The sequence below is a fragment of the Tamandua tetradactyla genome, chromosome 15 (genome assembly GCF_023851605.1).
Source record: "Tamandua tetradactyla isolate mTamTet1 chromosome 15, mTamTet1.pri, whole genome shotgun sequence".
Classification (NCBI taxonomy): Eukaryota; Metazoa; Chordata; class Mammalia; order Pilosa; family Myrmecophagidae; genus Tamandua; species Tamandua tetradactyla.
Window position 1 is genome coordinate 16,987,814 of NC_135341.1, and position 18,760 is coordinate 17,006,573.

Genomic DNA, 18,760 nt, shown 5'->3' on the forward strand with positions numbered 1-18,760 from the left:
TGTCTCACATGACTGTGGGAACGCAGAGTCCAAAATCCACAGGGCAGGCTGTGAAGCCAACGATTCCAATGGAGGGTCTGGACAAACTCCACAGGAGAGGCTTACTAGCCGAGACAGAAGAGCCTGTCTCTTCTGAATCCTCCTTAAGAGGCTTCCAGTGATCAGATTAAGCATTACTCATTGCAGAAGACACTCCTGGCTGTGGATGTAGCTGACATGATCATGATTTAATTCTATGAAATATCCTCATTGCAACAGACAGGCTAGCACTTGCCCAACTGGACAAACAGTTACCACCACTTGGCCAAGTTGACACATGAACCTGACCATGACATTCACTTATAGGGTTGCTGCAGGGTAGAAGTGAGGTGAGGCATGGGAGGTGTCTGCCCCATGGTAATTTTCACCCCAGAGACTCTTTCCATGGGCCCATGGTTTTAATTAACCAGAAATATATACCAGGGGTTCCTAAAATAATGTCTCCATCCTAGACCTCTTTACTGAGCTCTAGTTCCCTGTAGTCTACACCTTCTGGGACATCTCTATTTGGCTTTCCTTAAGACGCCTCAAATACATATTTTCAACACTGAACTCATCATCTTCCCCCCTCCATCTTGTCCTTTTCTAATATTCTACAGCTCATGAATGGCATCACCATTTATTTGAACAAGTCAGAAACTTAAAGGTCAATTTTCTAATCTTTTAGTGATGTAATTCTACTTAGTACAGAGTTAAAGCATTCTCAACTTAGTCCTAGGTTAATTTGCCTCTGTGAAGACAGGCATATAAAAGAAACACAGAATTTTTTCATGGAATTTAGGTTCCTCAAAGTACTTTGGCTGTGTCTCAATCAGTTTGGCATCTGGAGTTAATAAATAAATACTGTTCCCTGAACTCTGCTAACCAGCAGGGAAGGAACCTGTGCAGAGGCAAAGAGTCCTGTGAAAAGGAGATGTCATATGAGAATCAGAAATGATTTTATTTATTTTAACTTCTCTAAAAAGGTAAAGGAAAATTCAATAAATTCAGAAGAAAAAAAGAATGAAAGCAGAGTTGAAATGCTATTTTCTTGCTTCCAAACAAACATTACATTTATCAAAGGGAATGTGACTCTTAAAAATATTTAATATTGCCTTTTAATTTTTATTCAAGAACAGCACTCAAATAGTAATATGCAGGCTGTTAGAGAATATAAAACTAACTTGAAAGAACGTTCAATTATGTTCTCAACTTGAATTTATTTCTCTTATGAATATATTTCAGCAGTCACTATTGCAACTGAATTGATTTAGGATTTCTGTTGGAACTTTAGGGCATTAACTTTTTTAAAAACTGCTTCCTAGAATCACACAAATTAAAGCTCAAAGATTTGGGGGGTTATCTAGTTCATCATTTTCATTTTCAAAAGAAACTGGGGTAGAAAGAGGATAAGACAGTTATCTTGATACTGGCAGGATTGAATCTAGAACCCAGATTTTGCCAATCTCTATCTAATTCCTTCTTTCTGACATGGAAATTCTCTAGCTAGGGTGACCATGAGATTAGGAGTTAAAGGATGATTATGTTTGCTGAATTATTATCTAGGTATTCCTTTTTGCTTTCTGTTGTATTGGAGAAGACAGAGAAAATACCTAAAGTCTTTGAATTGTAATCCATCTGCCTTGATCTCTAATAAATAATTGTACAGCCATTATCTTGTGCCCTTGTGACTGTAAAACCCTTGTGACTGACCCTCACTTGTAACCATTTTATCCAGTTTTTTGACTTTGGAGTCTTGGGATCACTAAAGACAACACCTAATGTTTATTAATGAGGGGTCTTGGGTCAGCCCGGAACTAACCCACCTCAATTCCAAAGTTATCTTGATAACCGAAGCTGAATTTAACCAAAATGGGCCTGCCTGACATGCCGAGTAGCTTAGACTTTAACCTATAAGTCACCTATACCTCATTATAATACTAAAAACACACCCATCATCATATTAAGGCTGCCACTTTCTTACATAGGTCCTGTGACTAAGCATGTCATCAAACTATGCATGCTCAATAATCACATCACTTCTAACTACATCATCTGGGGCCATCATGCTCATTATCCTAAAACCTGCCAATCTTTTGATAGTGTAAAACTATCAGAATGACTGCAGTTCAGGGAGACAGAATTTTGAGCTGATAGGCCATCTGCTCTCCTGCTTCGCACCTAACAATAAACTTTTTCTCTCCTTGAAGCCCCTTGTTTCAGGAATGGATTATGGAATGCATGGGGTAAAGAATCCACTGCCTTTGTCCAGTAACACTAGTCCATTTTAAATGGTTTTTTTAACTGAAAATTTCTCACTGAAGTTTGCTGTTAAATTTTGTTTTGCTAAATCTTTTTTTTATGTGCTTCATGACACCCTCACCATAATTTTAAAAGAATTATTAATCCAACCCGGGTCTCTGCCATGTGAGAGACCTGGGTTGAATTCCTGCACTTCCCAAATAAACAAACAAAAAACCCAAACGAACAAAAATTCAACAAATGTGCCACAATTATGGGACATTCACATAGAAAAAGAATGAAATGTGACCCCCACCACACAGTATACAAAAAAAAATGCCGAGGCTGCAAAGGCCATTTGGAGAAGTTGAGGGAAGCTTCTCATCATCCAAACCATATGGAAGTACCTGCCCTGCTAGAAAATTATGCAGCATGAAAGGGTGGGGAACTTTCAGGAAAATAAGTGGCAGGGACGTTTATTATCCTGTACTATATAGAGGTGCAGGCCTTGCTGATTGTGGTTATGCCCAGGGCAGGTCTAATTGGGTGATCACTTAAACAGGAAACTTATGTCCAGGCCAGGTAGGATGATGAGGCATCAACGATAATTACTTTAAACCATTACAAAAACCGAAGTAAATAAACATTGTATCTTGATCATCTTTCCATGTTATTCTCTCTTTCTTCCCTCTACATCTTCTGCATCTACTCTGTCCTTTCCTTGACCTTGACTATTTCACCAATTGCTGCAAATTTACCATTACTGGTCTTTTGAATTCATTATTGAAATAATCTAAACCTATTATTAAAACATATCTATCCTCACTTGTCTATGTCTTAACATAAAACTTTCATTTAAGGTTGAATCCAAGAAAATAACTATTTTTAAAAATCTCTTGGTAACTGGTTTCTAACCATCTTTTTATGGAATTTAATTAATTATTAAAATAGATTATTTTCCTTGAGATTAACTGCTGGTTTTTAAAGTCATTTTGTATGGGTAGACAGCTCACTGTTCTCGGCATATTAAAGTGCTCATAGTAGATTTCAGCTTTGTTTAGTTTCTTTGCAGATCCCGCATGGTTTGACAGTACCCTAGAATGCAGTGAAACCAAATGCACAGTCCTTAGCCTCTTCACGTGAACTAATTTTTCTCTGTATATCAGAGCAACACAAGAATGAGAACCATTTAGATAAATGAAAAGGTCTCACTAGTTTAGTGGTGGTAACTTCATCAAAAAGTATCGTTTATCAAGGCACTATGCCAGACTGAATGTCAACAGGTGGGGGGATTGGGAAAGGGGCATGGAATCTGTGTGGAAGAAAAGGGAATGACTTCAGATAGAATACAGTAGCAAAGGCATGTCTATACGTTAGGCTTTATTGTATGATGTGTGAATAGAACTGTTTAAAAATGAACAGAGAGAAACAAGTGCTAGAGAGAATGCAGAGAAAGAATGTACCTATTCACTGTCAGTAGGGAAATGAGAGAGGCAGCCCCTTGGAGGGCAGTGTGGTGGTTCCACAGCGATCCAGGGGTGGGGTTGCCATTTGATCCTGACACCCGGTTGCTCAGTGTATTCCTGGAGGAACTGAGTGTGAAGACACGAATGGACACTTGCACACTGGTGTTTCTGGTGGCAGTGTTCAGGCCGTGTTCATGATTCAAAGTAAATGGAGATTGCCTAAGGGTATAACAACTGAGCAAGGAAGGGGGAACTATGTTGTATACATACAATGGATACTGAGTGGCCACAAGAAGGAATAAAGTTGTGATGCATGCAACTACATGAATGAATCTTAAAAGCTGTATGTTGAATGAAATGTCAGGAACAAACAGACAAATATTATCATGCTTCAATCATATGGACTAACTATAATATAAAAATTTGGTGAACGGAAAAAAAAGTATAATTTACCAAACAATGAGAACCATAAGAACAAATGCATATTTCTTTCAATTAAGCAGCATTTTTTACCTACCGCAGTCCCCAGATATAAGTAGAACCAGCCAGGTATATATTAAGGACAGCTTGGGTGTATGAAGTCACCCTGACATTCTCTGACTTGGGAGAAATTTCTCCAAGTGGTCTGGAAATTCAAGCTCTCCATTAGCAAAGGAGTCCTTGTCCCCTGGCCAATCAGAAGAGTGCATTCGTCTGGCCACCAGAATTGGTTTACAAGTAAACATTTATCCTAGTCAGAACCTCTGAGACTCAATACTTTTGTTAGAACTGTTAGGAAGGGAGAGTCTCACATAGTTTAATAAGAATATAACTTTTCTTTAACAACAAGCACATAGTTTGTACTTTTACAAATTTACAGATATACAATTTCTGCAAAGATCTTTAAATGAAACAACCCATTCTTGTGATCAATCATACATGGAATTGATAAAATTGGATTATATTGATTAAGGTGTCTTTCAGTGCTAATAATCATTAATTCTAGACCTCTCTCCCTGTTTACATTTCCTTAGGGACATCAAATCTGTAATTGCCTTAACTTCGAAGATGCAAAAATAGGGTAGATGATCTTGTAAAGACACCATCCTTTGCTGCCCATGAACTAACTCAACATTTTCTATAACCCTCCTACCCTTCTGTAGTAAGAGAAAAATAACTAGGCTCATGTTTGCCTTTGTGATTTATTTTTTGGTCCCTTGTACCTAAATATCTTTTTTTTTTCCAGGGATCTCCTAACTCTTACAGTCAAAACCCAGGGCAAAATAGAATCTAAGTCATGTAGAGGGCTAGATAAGATTATGACTGCCCCCACACTTGCATTTTAGAGACTCAGGATACAGTCTTCTGTTCCAAGTTACCTCACTCTCAGGGCTGGGTGTCAATAAGGAAATTGTATTTGCATCTCAGTAGTTAGAACATCAATGAGCCACCTTTTCTTGGGTTTATATTTTCTGGCTGTATCCATTCTCCATCTTCTCTCTTTTAATTCAACATCAATTTTGTCTTATTAGAGAAGTTGTAGGTTTACAGGAAAATCATACATAAAATGCAGAGTTCCAATATATCTCCCTTCCTATTATTAACACTTTACACTAGTGTGGTAATTTTGTCTCAATTTATGAAAAAATATTATTCTAATTGTATTACTAACTAAAGTCCATATTTTACATTAGGGTTCATTGTCTGTGTTATATGGTCCTATGGTTAAATTTTTAATCTAGCAATATATATATATATATATATATATATATATATATATATATAAAACCTAAATGTATCCTTTTAACCATATTCAAATATATAATTCAATGCTGTTAATTACATTCATATTATTTTGCAAACATCACCACAATCTATTACCAAAACTTTTCAATTGCCCCAAACAGAAACTCTGTGCTAACTAAGCATTAACTCTCTATTTCCTCCCATGTGGCCCCTGGTAACCTGTATTCCAGTTTCTGACTCTATGAATTTGCTTATTTTAATGATTTCATATCAATGAGATCATACAGTATTTGTCCTTTTGTGTCTGGCTCATTTCACTCAACATGATGTCTTCAAGTTTCATCCATGTTGTCGCATGTATCAGAACTTCATTCCTTTTTACAGCTGGATAATGTTCCATAGTATAAATATACCACAATTTGTTTATCCATCATCAGTTGATGGACTCTTGGGTTGCTTCCATCTTTTGACAATTGCAAATAATGCCACTATGAACATTGGTGTGCAAATATCTGTTTGAGTCCTTGCTTTCAATTTCTTTGGGTCTATGCCTAAAGCAGGATTGCCAGGTCATATGATGATTTTATACTTGACATTCAAAGGAACTGCCAAACTGTCTTCCACAGTGGCTGCACCATTTTACTTTCCCACCAACAATGAACAAATGCCCATATTTCTCCACATCCTTTCCAACATTTGCTGTTTTTCATTTTTCAAAACAGTAGCCATTCTCTTGGGTATGAAATGTTATCTTTTCATTTCATAACATTTCATAACAAAATGAAATGTCATTTCATAACATTTCATAACAAAATGTTATCTTGTTGTGGTTTTAATTTCCATTTCTTTAAAGGACAGTGATATGGAGCATCTTTTCATGTGCCTTTTGGCCATTTTTATATCTTCTTTGGAGAAATGTCTATTCAAATATTTTGTTCATTTTTTTAATTGGATTGTCTTTTCATCATTGAGTTGTAGGATTTCTTTATATATTAAGGATATTAAACATTTATCAGATATGTGCTTTCCAAATATTTCCTGCCATTGAGTAGGTTGTTTTTTCATTTTCCTGATGACGTTCTTCAATGTACAAAAGTTTTTAATTTTTTTGTTATCAGATCTTTTATCAGAAAATTTCACTGTTCTTTTTTTAAAATTTTTATTAATAAAATCAATCAACATACAAATGAACATTCTTAACATACAAACATTCCATACTTGGTGTGTAATCAATGGCTCACAATATCATCACATAGTTGTATACTCATCACCATGATCATTTATCAGGACATTTACATCACTCCAAAAAAGAAATAAAAAGAGAAAAAAGAACAAATTCATACATACCATACCCCTTACCCCTCCCGCTCATTGACCACTAATATTTCCCTCTACCCAACTTATTTTAACATTTGTTCCCCCATTATTTATTTATTTTTAATCCATATTTTTTACTCATCTGTCCATACAGCAGAAAAAAGGAGCATCCGAACAAGGTTTTCACAATCACACAATCACTTGCAAAAGCTATATTATTATACAATTATCTTAAAGAAACATGGCTACTGGAACACAGCTCTACAGTTTCGGGCACTTCCCTCTAGCCTCTCTAATACATCTAAAACTAAAAAGGGATTATCTATATAATGTGTAAGAATAATCTCCAGGATAACCTCTCAACTCTATTTGAAATCTCTCAGCCACTGACTCTTTATTTCATCTCATTTCTTTCTTCCCCTTTTCAATTGAGAAGGTTTTCTCAATCCCTTGATGTTGAGTCCCAGCTCATTCTAGGATTTCTGTCCCATGTTGCCAGAGAGGTTTACGCCCCTGGGAATCAGGTCCCACATAGAGAAGGGGAGGGCAGTGAGTTTGCTTGCCCTGTTGGTTGAGAGCTAGGCCATATCTGAACAACAAAAGAGGTTCTCTGGGGGTGACTCTTGGTTTTAAGTAGACTTAGCCTATCCTTTGTGGGGTTAAGTTTCATATGAAAAAAAAACAAGATTGAGAGTTTGGGCTATTGATTTTGTTGTCCTCACTGCTTGCAAGAATATCAGGCCTTCTCCTTATGGCAAAGTTGAATTTTCCCTCTTTCTCACTATTCCCCCAAGGGGACTTTGCAAATACTTTTTTATTCACTGTTTAAATCACTCTGGTATTTATCAGGGCATCACTCTGGACAAACCTACAAAATTGTATGCCCTACTCAAGGTTCCATATACTTATGATGTTTAATTAAACTGTCCATATAAGTTATATAAGGAGATGCACTAGTCAAAATATAAATTTTGTACCAAATAAACATTTTTTTGTTTTAATCTCAAGCATAAGTTAAAGTTTTAAAATGTGAATTACCATCTATTTTCAACACCCTGCAATATTGACATTCCTTTGTTTTTCCTGATACAAAAACATTTTTTAATCTGTACATTTAATCACTATCCTTGTATACCCTCGGCATTCCTAAATTATACCATCTCAGTCTTTATTGTCTATCTTTCCTTCTGATTTCATTTGTGCTCCCAGCCCTCCTCCTTCTATCATTCTCATATTCAGTGTACTAACATTATTGTATTACAGATAAGTAGTATTGTGCTATCCATTTCTGAATTTTTATAATCAGTCCTGTTGCACAGTCTGTATCCCTTCAGCTCCAATTACCTAATATCTACCCTATTTCTATACCCTGATTGTCTCTGTTCTTAACTGAAATTCTCTAAGTTCATTTCATTAATGTTAGTTCATATCAGTGAGACCATACAGTATTTGTCCTTTTGTTTCTGGCTAATCTCACCAAGCATAATGTCCTCAAGGTCCATCCATGTTGTTACATACTTTATAGCTTTATTCTGTCTTATAGCTGCATATTATTCCATCATATGTCTATACCACAGCTTGTTTAGCCACTCATCTGTTGGTGGACATTTGGGCTGTTTCCATCTCTTGGCAATTGTAAATAATGCTGCTACAAACATTGGTTTGTAAATGTCCGTTTGTGTCCTTGCCGTCAAGTCCTCTGAGTAGATACCTAGCAATGATATTCCTGGGTCATATGGCAATTCTATAGTTAGCTTCCTGAGGAATTACCAAACTGCCTTCCAAAGCAAATGTACCATTTGACATTCCCACCAATAGTAGACATTCCACCAAAAGTGTGCCTCTTTCTCCACATCTTCTCCAGCATTTGTCGTTTTCTGTTTTATTGATAATGGCCATTCTAGTGGGTGTGAGATGATATCTCATTGTGGTTTTGATTTGCATTTCCCTAATAGCCAGGTAAGTTGAGCATCTTTTCATGTGCCTTTTGGCCACTTGTATTTCCTTTTCTGAGAAGTGTCTGTTCATAACTTTTGCCTATTTTGTAACTTGGTTGATTGTCTTTTTGTTGTTGAGTTGAACTATCTCTTTATATATTCTGGATACTAGACTCTTATTTGATATATCATTTCCAAATATTGTCTCCCATTGTGTAGGCTGTCTTTTTATTTTCTTGACAAAGTTCTTTCATGCACAAAACTGTTTAATTTTGAGGCATTCCATTTATCCATTTCTTTCTCAATGCTTGTGCTTTGGGTGTAAGGTCTAGGAAACCACCTCCTATTATAAGATTTATAAGATACTTCCCTACATTTTCTTCTAAAAGTTTTATGGTCTTAGATCTAATGTTTAGGTCTTTGATCCATTTTGAGTCAATCTTTGTATAAGGTGGAAGCTATGTATCCTCTTTCATTCTTTTGCATGTGGATATGCAGTTCTCTAGGCACCATTTATTGAAGAGGCTGTTCTGTCCCAGGTGAGTTGGCTTGACTGCCTTTTCATAGATCAATTGTCCATAGATAAGAGGGTCTATATCTGAATATTCTATTCGATTCCATTGGTCAGTGTATTTATCTTTATGCCAATACCATGATGTTTTGACCACTGTAGCTTCGTAATATGCCTTAAAGTCAGGTAGTGTGAGACCTTTGACTTCATTTTTCTTTCTCAGGGTATTTTTAGTTATTCAGGGTACCCTGCCCTTCCAGATAAATTTGGTTATTAGTTTTTCTATTTCTGAAAAGTAAGTTTTTGGGATTTTAATTGGTATTGCATTGAATCTATAAATCACTTTAGGTAGAATTGACATCTTAACTATATTTAGTCTTCCAATTCATGAAAATCATATGCCCTTCCATTTATTTAGGCCTCTGTGATTTCCTTTAGCAATTTCTTGTAGTTTTCTTTGTATAAGTCTTTTATATCCTTAGTTAAATTTATTCCTAAATATTTTATTCTTTTGGTTGCAATTGTAAATGGATTTTTTTTCTTGATTTTCCCCTCAGATTGTTCATTACTAGTGTATGGAACAGATTTTTGAGTGTCGATCTTGTATCCTGCCATTTTGCTGTACTCATTTATTAGCTCTAGTAGTTTTGCTGTGGATTTTGGGGGTTTTTCGACATATAGTATCATGTCATCTGCAAACAGTGAGAGTTTTACTTCTTTCTTTCCAATTTTGATGACTTATATTTCTTTTTCTTGTCTAATTGCTCCAGCTAGGACTCCCAGCACAATGTTGAATAACAATGGTAATAGTGGACATCCTTGTCTTGTTCCTGATTAGGGGGAAAGTTTTCCATTTTTCCCCTTTGAGGATGATGTTAGCTGTGGGTTTTTCATATATTCCCTTTCTCATGTTGAGGAAGTTCTATTCCTATCCTTTGAAGTGTTTTCAACAAGAAAGAATGTTGAATTTTGTCAAATGCCTTTTCTGTATCAATTGAGATGATCATGTGGTTTTTCTGCTTTGATTTGTTGATATGATGTATACATTAATTGATTTTCTTATGTTGAACCATCCTTGCATACCTGGAATGAATCCTACGGTCACGGTGCATAATTCTTTTAATGTGCTGCTGGCTTCAATTTGCACAAATTTTATTGAGGATTTTTGTATCTATATTCATTAGCAAGATTAGTTTGTAGTTTTCTTTTCTTGTAGTATCTTTGTCTGGCTTTGATATGGCGGTGATGTTGGCTTCATAGAATGAGTTAGGCAGTCTTCCTTCCTGTTCAATTTTTGGAAGGGTTTGAGCAGGATTGGTACTAATTCTTTCTTGAATGTTTGGTAGAATTCACATGGGAAGCCATCTGGTCCTACATTTCTTTTTTGGGAGCTTCTTAATGGTTAATTCAATTTCTTTACTTGTGATTGGTTTGTTGAGATCGTCTGTTTCCTCTTGAGTCAGTGTTTGTTGTTTTTGCCTATCTAGGAAGTTGTCCATTTCATCTGTATTGTCTAGTTTATTAGCAGGAAGTTGTTCATAGTATCCTCTCATTATCTCTTTTATTTCTGCAAGGTCAATGGTTATGTCTCCTCTTCCATTTCTGATTTTATTTATTTGCATCCTCTCTCTTCTTCTTTTTGTCAACCTCACTAAGGGTTCATCAATCTTAATGATTTTATCATAGAATCAACTTCTGGTTTTGTTGGGTTTTTTAATTGTTTTCATGTTCTCAATTTCATTTATTTCTGTTCTAATCTTTGCTATTTCTTTCTTTTTGCTTGCTTTGGGGTTAGTTTGCTGTTCTTTCTCTACTTCTTCCAAGTGGACAGTTAATTCCTTTATTTGCTCTTTCTTCTTTTTTGATATAGGCATTTAGGGCAATAAATTTCCCTCTTAGCACTGCCTTTGTTGCATCCCAGAAGTTTTGATATGTTGTGTTTTCATTTTCACTTGCCTCAAGATATTTGGTGATTTCTCTTGTAATTTCTTCCTTGATCCTCTGGTTGTTTAAAAGTGTATTGTTGAGCCTCCATATATTTGTGAATTTTCTGGTCCTCTGCTTATTATTGATTTCCTACATCATTCCTTTATGATCTGAGAATGTATTTTGTATGATTTCAATTTTTTAAAATCTATTGAGACTTGTCTTGTGACCCAGCATATGGTCTATCCTTGATAATGTTCCATGAGCACTAGAGAAAAAGGTGTATCCTGCTGTTGTGGGCTGTAGTGTTCTATAAATACCTGTTAAGTCTAGTTCATTTATTGTATTATTCAAATCTCTGCTTTTTATTGACCATCTGTCTAGATTTTTTGACCATTGATGAGAGTGGGGAATGAAGTCTCCAACTATTATGGTAGATGTGTCTGTTTCTCTTTTCAGTATTTTTAGTGTTTTCCTCATGTATCTTGGAGCACTCTAACTTGGTGCATGGATATTTATAATTGTTATGTCTTCTTGTTGAATTGTTCCTTTTATTAATACATAGTGTCCTTCTTTGTCTCCTTTAATTGTTTTACATTTGAAGTCTAATTTGTTGGATATTAGTATAGCTACTCCTGCTCTTTTCTGATTGTTGTTTGCATGAAATATCTTTTCCCAATCTTTCACTTTCAACCTGTATTTATCCTTGGGTCTAAAATGTGTCTCCTGCAGAGAGCATATAGATGGGTCCTGTTTTTTAATCCATTCTGCCAGTCTATGTCTTTTGATTGGGGATTTTAATCCATTAACATTTGGTGTTATTACTGTAAGGGCAGTACTTTCTTCTACCATTTTGCCTTTTGGATTTTGTATGTCATATCTTATTTTTCTTCTTTTAACCTTTACTGATAGTCTTCATTTCTACACTCTTCTCCACACCTCTCTCTCCTGTCTTTTCCTATCTGTCTCTAGTATTCCCTTTAGTGTTTCTTTCAGAGCCAATCTCTTGGTCACAAAATCTTTCAGTGATTTTTTGTCTGAAACTTTTAAAATTTCCTCTTCATTTTTGAAGGACAATTTTGCTGGATATAGAATTCTTGGTTGGCAATTTTTCTTTTTTAGTATCTTAATTATATCATACCACTGTCTTCTTACCTCCATGGTTTCTGCTGAGAAATCTATGCATAGTCTTATTGGGCTTTCCTTGCATGTGATGGGTTGCTTTTCTCTCGCTGCTTTCAAAATTCTCTCTTTCCCTTTGATATCTGACATTCTGATTGGTAAGTGTCTTAGAGTACATCTGTTGCACTTCTTGGATCTGTTAAGTTTAAGTCTTTCATAAGAGTTGGGAAATTTTCAGTGCTAATTTCCTCCATTAGTTTTTCTCCTCCTTTTCCCTTCTCTTCTCCTTCTGGGACACCCACAACACATATATTTATGCACTTCATGTTATCATTCAATTCCCCAAGCCCCTCCTTATATTTTCCATTCTTTTCCCTATATTTTCTCTTGCTTATCAGATTCCAGATATCCTGTCCTCCAGTTCACTAATCCTATCTTCTGCATCTTGAAATCTAACATTGTAGGTTTCCATTGTTTTTTTCATCTCTTCTGTGCCTTTCATTCCCATAAGTTCTGTGATTTGTTTTTTCAGACATTCAATTTCTTCTTTTTTGTTCATTCCTTGCCTTCTTTATATCCTCCATCAATTCATTGATTTGATTTTTGATGAGGTTTTCCATGTCTGTTCAAACATTCTGAATTAATTGTTTCAACTCCTGTATCTCATTTGAATTGTTGGTTTGTTCCTTTGACTGGGCCATATCTTCAATTTTCTAGTATGATTTGTTATTTTTTACTGGCATCTAGGCATTTAATTTCCTTAATTAGTTTATTCTGGAGATTGTTTTTCCTTTTTTTACCTAGGATTTTCTTGCTGGATGACTTTGTTGTCTATCTGTTCTTTGATATTCAGTTCAGCTTATTCCAGACCTCTAGCTTAGTTTTTAACAGATCAGAATTTTTCAGTTCTTGTTTTCTTGTTTCTTGCCCTGCCTGTATGGTGCCTTTTTTTTTCCTTAGTAGGGTCTACTAGACCCCAGTCAGATTTTTCCAGGCCAAACTGGCCTCCTCTCAGAAGGAAAGAGTCACCTGCATCAGTTTTCTCTGAAGGTGAAACCCAGCAGGTTGAAAGACTTTCCTATGAAGCCTCTAGACTCTGTGTTTTTCCTTTCCTGCCCAGTATGTCTGCCTGTGGGTCCCCCCAGCATAAGGTAATATGGTATCTTTAACTTCAGCAGACTCTCCCTGCTGGAGGTGTGGTCAAAACAGGGAAGAGGTTGGAGGCTGGATTTAATTGCTTCCGTTTTCCAGATCTTGGGGTCTGAATTCCTTGAGAGAGGGATTCCACCTGATCTGGACCACACCCCTCTCCTGGGGAAGGCACAGCCTCCAGACAAGCTCTCACACAAGCTTAATTTCACACTTGCCTAGGGCAGTTGGAGCTTGAGAAGCCTTGCAAGGGTATCCAAAGAGCAGTTAAGCTGTAGAAACACAGCCAAAAAAAAAAAAAAAGAAAAGAAAAAATAAAAATCTTTTTCCTAGAGCAGGACCCCCATTCCTCAGGTTTGCCAATCAAGAGCTTAAGTTGGTACATTGCTCTGTGTATCTCCAGGTCCTATGTGCCTCCTCCTTTCCTTCAGAGCTTAGAAACTTTTCGAGTATTTTGTGCTTAGTCCAATCCAAAAAATACTCAGTTTTTATTTTTTAATTTTTTTTAGTTTTCAGTCAGCCCTGCCTCTTCAATGCTGGGACAAAAAAACAGCAATCTCAGCTTTTACTAGTGGTTCAGCTGAGCTGGAGGCCTATTTTAGTAGTCATAATTTGTTAATTAATTCCATAAATTGGAGCTTAGTAGAGGTCAGTCCCTTGCTGCTAGTAAAGTCCCTTTCCTTTCCCCTCTGGGGGAAGGGATGCTGGCCACTGTGGCTTGTGGTACTCATGGTTCTGGATGGGATTGAAGCTGGTCCAGCTTGTCCAGACTGGTTTAAGCTGAGTGTCCTATCACTAATGTAGCCCCAGCAATTGTTCTGTACTGTTCCTGACTATTTACTAGCTGCTCTGGAGGACAAACTAAATCCCACACCTCACTAAGCTCCATCTTGGTTCCTCCTCTCCAAAAGTTTTTAATTTTGATGAGGTTCCATTTATCTATTTTTCTTGTCCTTTCTCATGCTTTTGGTGTAAAGTCTAAGAAACCACTGCCTAAAACAGGATCCTGAAGATTCTTCCCTATGTTTTCTTCTAGCAATTTTATTGTTCTGATTCTTATATTTAGGTCTTTCATCCATTTTGAGTTGATTTTTGTATATGGTGTAAGGTAAAGGTCCACCTTCATTCTTTTGCATCTGGATATCCAGTTTTCACAGCACCATAAGTTGAAGAGACTATTCTTTCCCAATTGAATGGTATTGGCTCCCTCATCAAAAACCAACTGGCCATAGACATGAAGATTTACTTCTGTAATTTAAATATGATTTGATTGGTCCTATATGTCTATCCTCGGGCTAGTACTATGTTGTTTTGATTCCTGAAGCATTGTAATAAGTTTTAAAATTAGGAAGTGTGCGTCCTTCAACTTTGTTATTGGCTAGACATTTAATGATTGACTTTTCCATTTCGACAAACAAGGCCATTGGAATTTTTATTGAAATTGCATTGAATCGATAAATTGTCTTGGATAGAATTGACATGTTAACAATATTTAGCCTTCCAACCCAAGAACATGGAATGTCCTTCCATTTATTAAGGACTTCTTTGATTTTTTTTTAGCACTCTTTTATAGTTTTCTGTGTACAAGTCCTTTACATCTTAATTAAATTTATTCCTAGATATTTCAGTCTTTTAGTTGCTATTGTAGATGGAATTTTTTACTTGATTTCAGTATTAGTTGGGGTTTTCTAGGGAAACAGAATCAAGAGGAGATATCTGTAAATATTATGAGATTTTATGAAAGCGTCTCATGCAACTGTGTGGGGATGCACAAGTCCAAATTCTAAAGGGCAGGCTGCAAGCTGGCAAATCTGATGAAGTTTCTCATCGAATTCCCCAGGCAATTCTGACTGGCTGAAATAGAGATGAACATTCTCTCTTCTGACTTCTGAAGTCATCACTTCTTTTAAAGCCTTCAACTGATTGGATGAAATGTCTCTTATTGCTGAAGAAACTCTCCTTAGTTGATTGTAGATGTAATCAGCCATAAATGCAATCAACTTCTCAATGATTTAAGTCCATGAAATACCCTCACAGTAACTGACTAGTGCTTGCTTCACGAGACAACCTGATACCATTACTTGGCTGAGTTAACACATAAACCTAACCATTACAATTTCCCCCTCAGATTGTTAATTACTAGTGTAGAGAAACACTGCTGTTTTTCGCATATTGATTTGGGCTGCCACTTTACTGAATTTGTTTATTAACCTTAGTAGCTTTATTATTGGTTTCTCAGGGTTTTCTGCAAATAGGATCATGTTATCTTCAAATAGTGAAAGTTTTACTTCTTTCTTTCCAAGTGGATGTCTATTATTCCTTTTTCCTGCTTAATTTCCCTGACTAGAATTTTCAGTACAGTGCTGAATAACAGTGGTGACAGTTGGAGACCTTGTCCTACCTCTGTACTCTTAGAGAAAGCTTTCAGTTTTTCACCATTGAGTAAGATGTAAACTGTGGGTTTTTCATATATGCCTTCCTTACTCTTGATATACCAGTAATCTGAGTTTCCAACATAAATCACCCTTACCTACTTTTATTATCTCTTCATGGATTTGGCTGGTGTGAGATGATCCAGGCTTGATCAACTACAGCATTGCACTTGAACCTATCAGATGCTATAAGATTCATGTTTCACAGCTTTTATCAGAATTATTAGAATTATTAGAAAGGGAGGGTTTTCTTTCAGCCATTTGACTTGAAGCTGGGCATATGGCAGGCAGGAGCAGCTGAAGGCTACTGAAACAGATACTGATAAAGTTGGCCTGCCCATTTTCCGTAAGTACTCACCATTTCAATGTGGTAGACCCAATGCCTACCAACTGCAAGCTACTGTGTCTCTTTGCCTCAGGTCTTTCTCTGGATATGGCAGCCAATTCAACTGGCACATAAATGGAAATGCCAGGAAATTAATGCATCCAGGAGCAGTTTTATATCAGCTGATAGAGTTGGTGAATCAAAACCTCAGCTCCCTCTCCCCTTGTTTGAGAGATTTCTGAAGTACCGACTTGAATTCAGTTAGTTCAATAAAATCACCAGTACTTGGCAAATTCCAGATTTAATACTCAGCTACCATTAACTGACAAAGTTGGCCTGCCCATTTCCACTTACGGATTTCCATTCTGAATGGTCAAAGCCCATGCCATTATCACTTAAAGCTATAGTCTACATCATAGCTATATCCTCACACCCACTACACAACCATGTTCTCATCTACCCATGGCTCAGATTCTAGTCCCAAATACTCAGAGCAGAGAGCATGCCTGCCCTTCCCAACCAAAGCCCTGGAAAATTGGAACTGAAAGGAAAAGGCTCATTTCTTGAGTTGAAGGAGGATGTGTGGTATGGGAGTCTCATCTCCTTATACCTGCAACTGTCTTGAATTAGAATAAGTCTTTAGAGATATTAATATGTTTGGATTCTCTGATTGACTCCCAGTTCCTAGAGGTGGGCTAGATCCTTGGTCTCTCTTTAGGATTTTCACAGGAATAAAAGCAAAATCTTCTTGGAACCTCTGGCTCCTCTATTGTGGATGTTTATTATTGCTTTTTCCCGCTTAATTTCCCTGACTAGAATTTCTAGTACAGTGCTGAATAACAGTGGTGACAGTTGGAGCCCTTGTCCTACCTCTGTAATCTTAGAGAAAGCTTTCAGTTTTTCACCATTGAGTAAGATGTAAGCTGTGGGTTTTTCATATATGCCTTCCCTACTCAAGTAAATACTTGAATTTATTTAATTTAATATATGTACAGGAGGGTTAGGAAATGAGGAAATTAAGTCACAGAAGGGAATGGTGCCTGGTGTTGTGTCCCTTGGCAGGGAAATAGAAAGTTGCTTAATTTCGAGGGTCCACAGTAAAACATAACAGGAATATGTCAGTAGGCCCTTCCACTGTTTTTATCATAAAAGTCTCCCAGATTCCAGGTCACCCAGTAGTTTCCCTCAGATGCAACAATAAAGGTTTGGTACAATCATTTGATTTATGGGAATATATGTATTTACTAACAATGCATGTTTTATAAATAAGAAAAATAAGGAAATGTATATTTCTTAACCAACTGAATTTTGGGGTTGTCATGCTCAAGTCCTAAACCCCGGCCCTGTGAATATGAACTTATTTGTAAATAGGGTCCTTGAAGATGTTATTAGTTAAGATTGAATTAGGATGGAGCCCAATGAAATATAAATTGTGTCCTTACTGGGAGAGGAAATCTGGGGACAGAGACAGAGAGAAAATGGCCACATGAACAGAGGCAGATCTCCATGGACCGTCTGGACCACCAGCAGAACCCTGCAGACTTCAGAGCAAGCACGGCCCTGCTGACACCTGGATTTGGACTTGGAGCATCCAGAACTGTGAGACATCACATTTCTATTGTTTTAAGCCATGCAGTTGGTGGCCCTTTGTTATAGCAGCAACGGGAAACTACTGCATTTCAAGAACCATCCCCTCAGTCACCATATAGACCAGGGTCATACAAGAGTAGACGTCCTCCTGCAGTGAGAACATCATCCCTGGACCAAAAGTTTGGCTCAACCACCAATGTGTCATTTCCTACTGCAGCTGTAGGCAAAGAGGTTTACCTTGTATTTCCTGTTTGAAGGTGTTGGGGAAACAATTTCAGTGCTCAGTGAGATGCTGAGGCCAAGATGGGCTTCAGGTGACCTAATACTTTCTGTGACTTTGGATGTGAGGAACAGCTCTCAGTGTTCTGAGATTGAACACTTTTTGTTGTGCTTGCAGACACCTCAACCAGGATTCTAATCTATTTGAGAATTTTTGCACCATATGAATAGTGCCCCAAAGGCTTTATGAGGGAAAAACACCTCAACAATAAAGTTTTACGGGTTTCAGTGCAAAACGTTCCAGTGGGGAGATTTTTAAAAATTAATTTGTATTCTAAGCATCACAATGTGGAGTATTTGAAGCATTTAAGAATTTAAATAGGGGGTGTAACGAATGAGGAAGTTATTTGTTTGAAATAGTGTATCCGAGTTTAGAACAGGTGGGAAACGCAATTTTTTTTTAATTGAAGAAATTGTTGCAAAGTTGAGTTTTACTTTGCTCACGCAGGAGTAGTAAGAAACCAAAGCACCAGCCTTTACTTTATCTCTGCTCAAACGCTCCGAATATGGAATATAGCAGCCACTTCTGCACATTCAATACAAGCCACCATGTGTGTTTGTAAACAACTAAAAGCTCCAGCTAATCTTGAGCAATACACAAATGAACCATCTTTGAGCATGCCAGTTGCCTGCTAATAACTTTCTAAAATTGCTCTCCAGCACTAATTGAAACCATAAATCCTCATCTCATTCAAAGCCTAACCACTGTAGACCATTAGCTT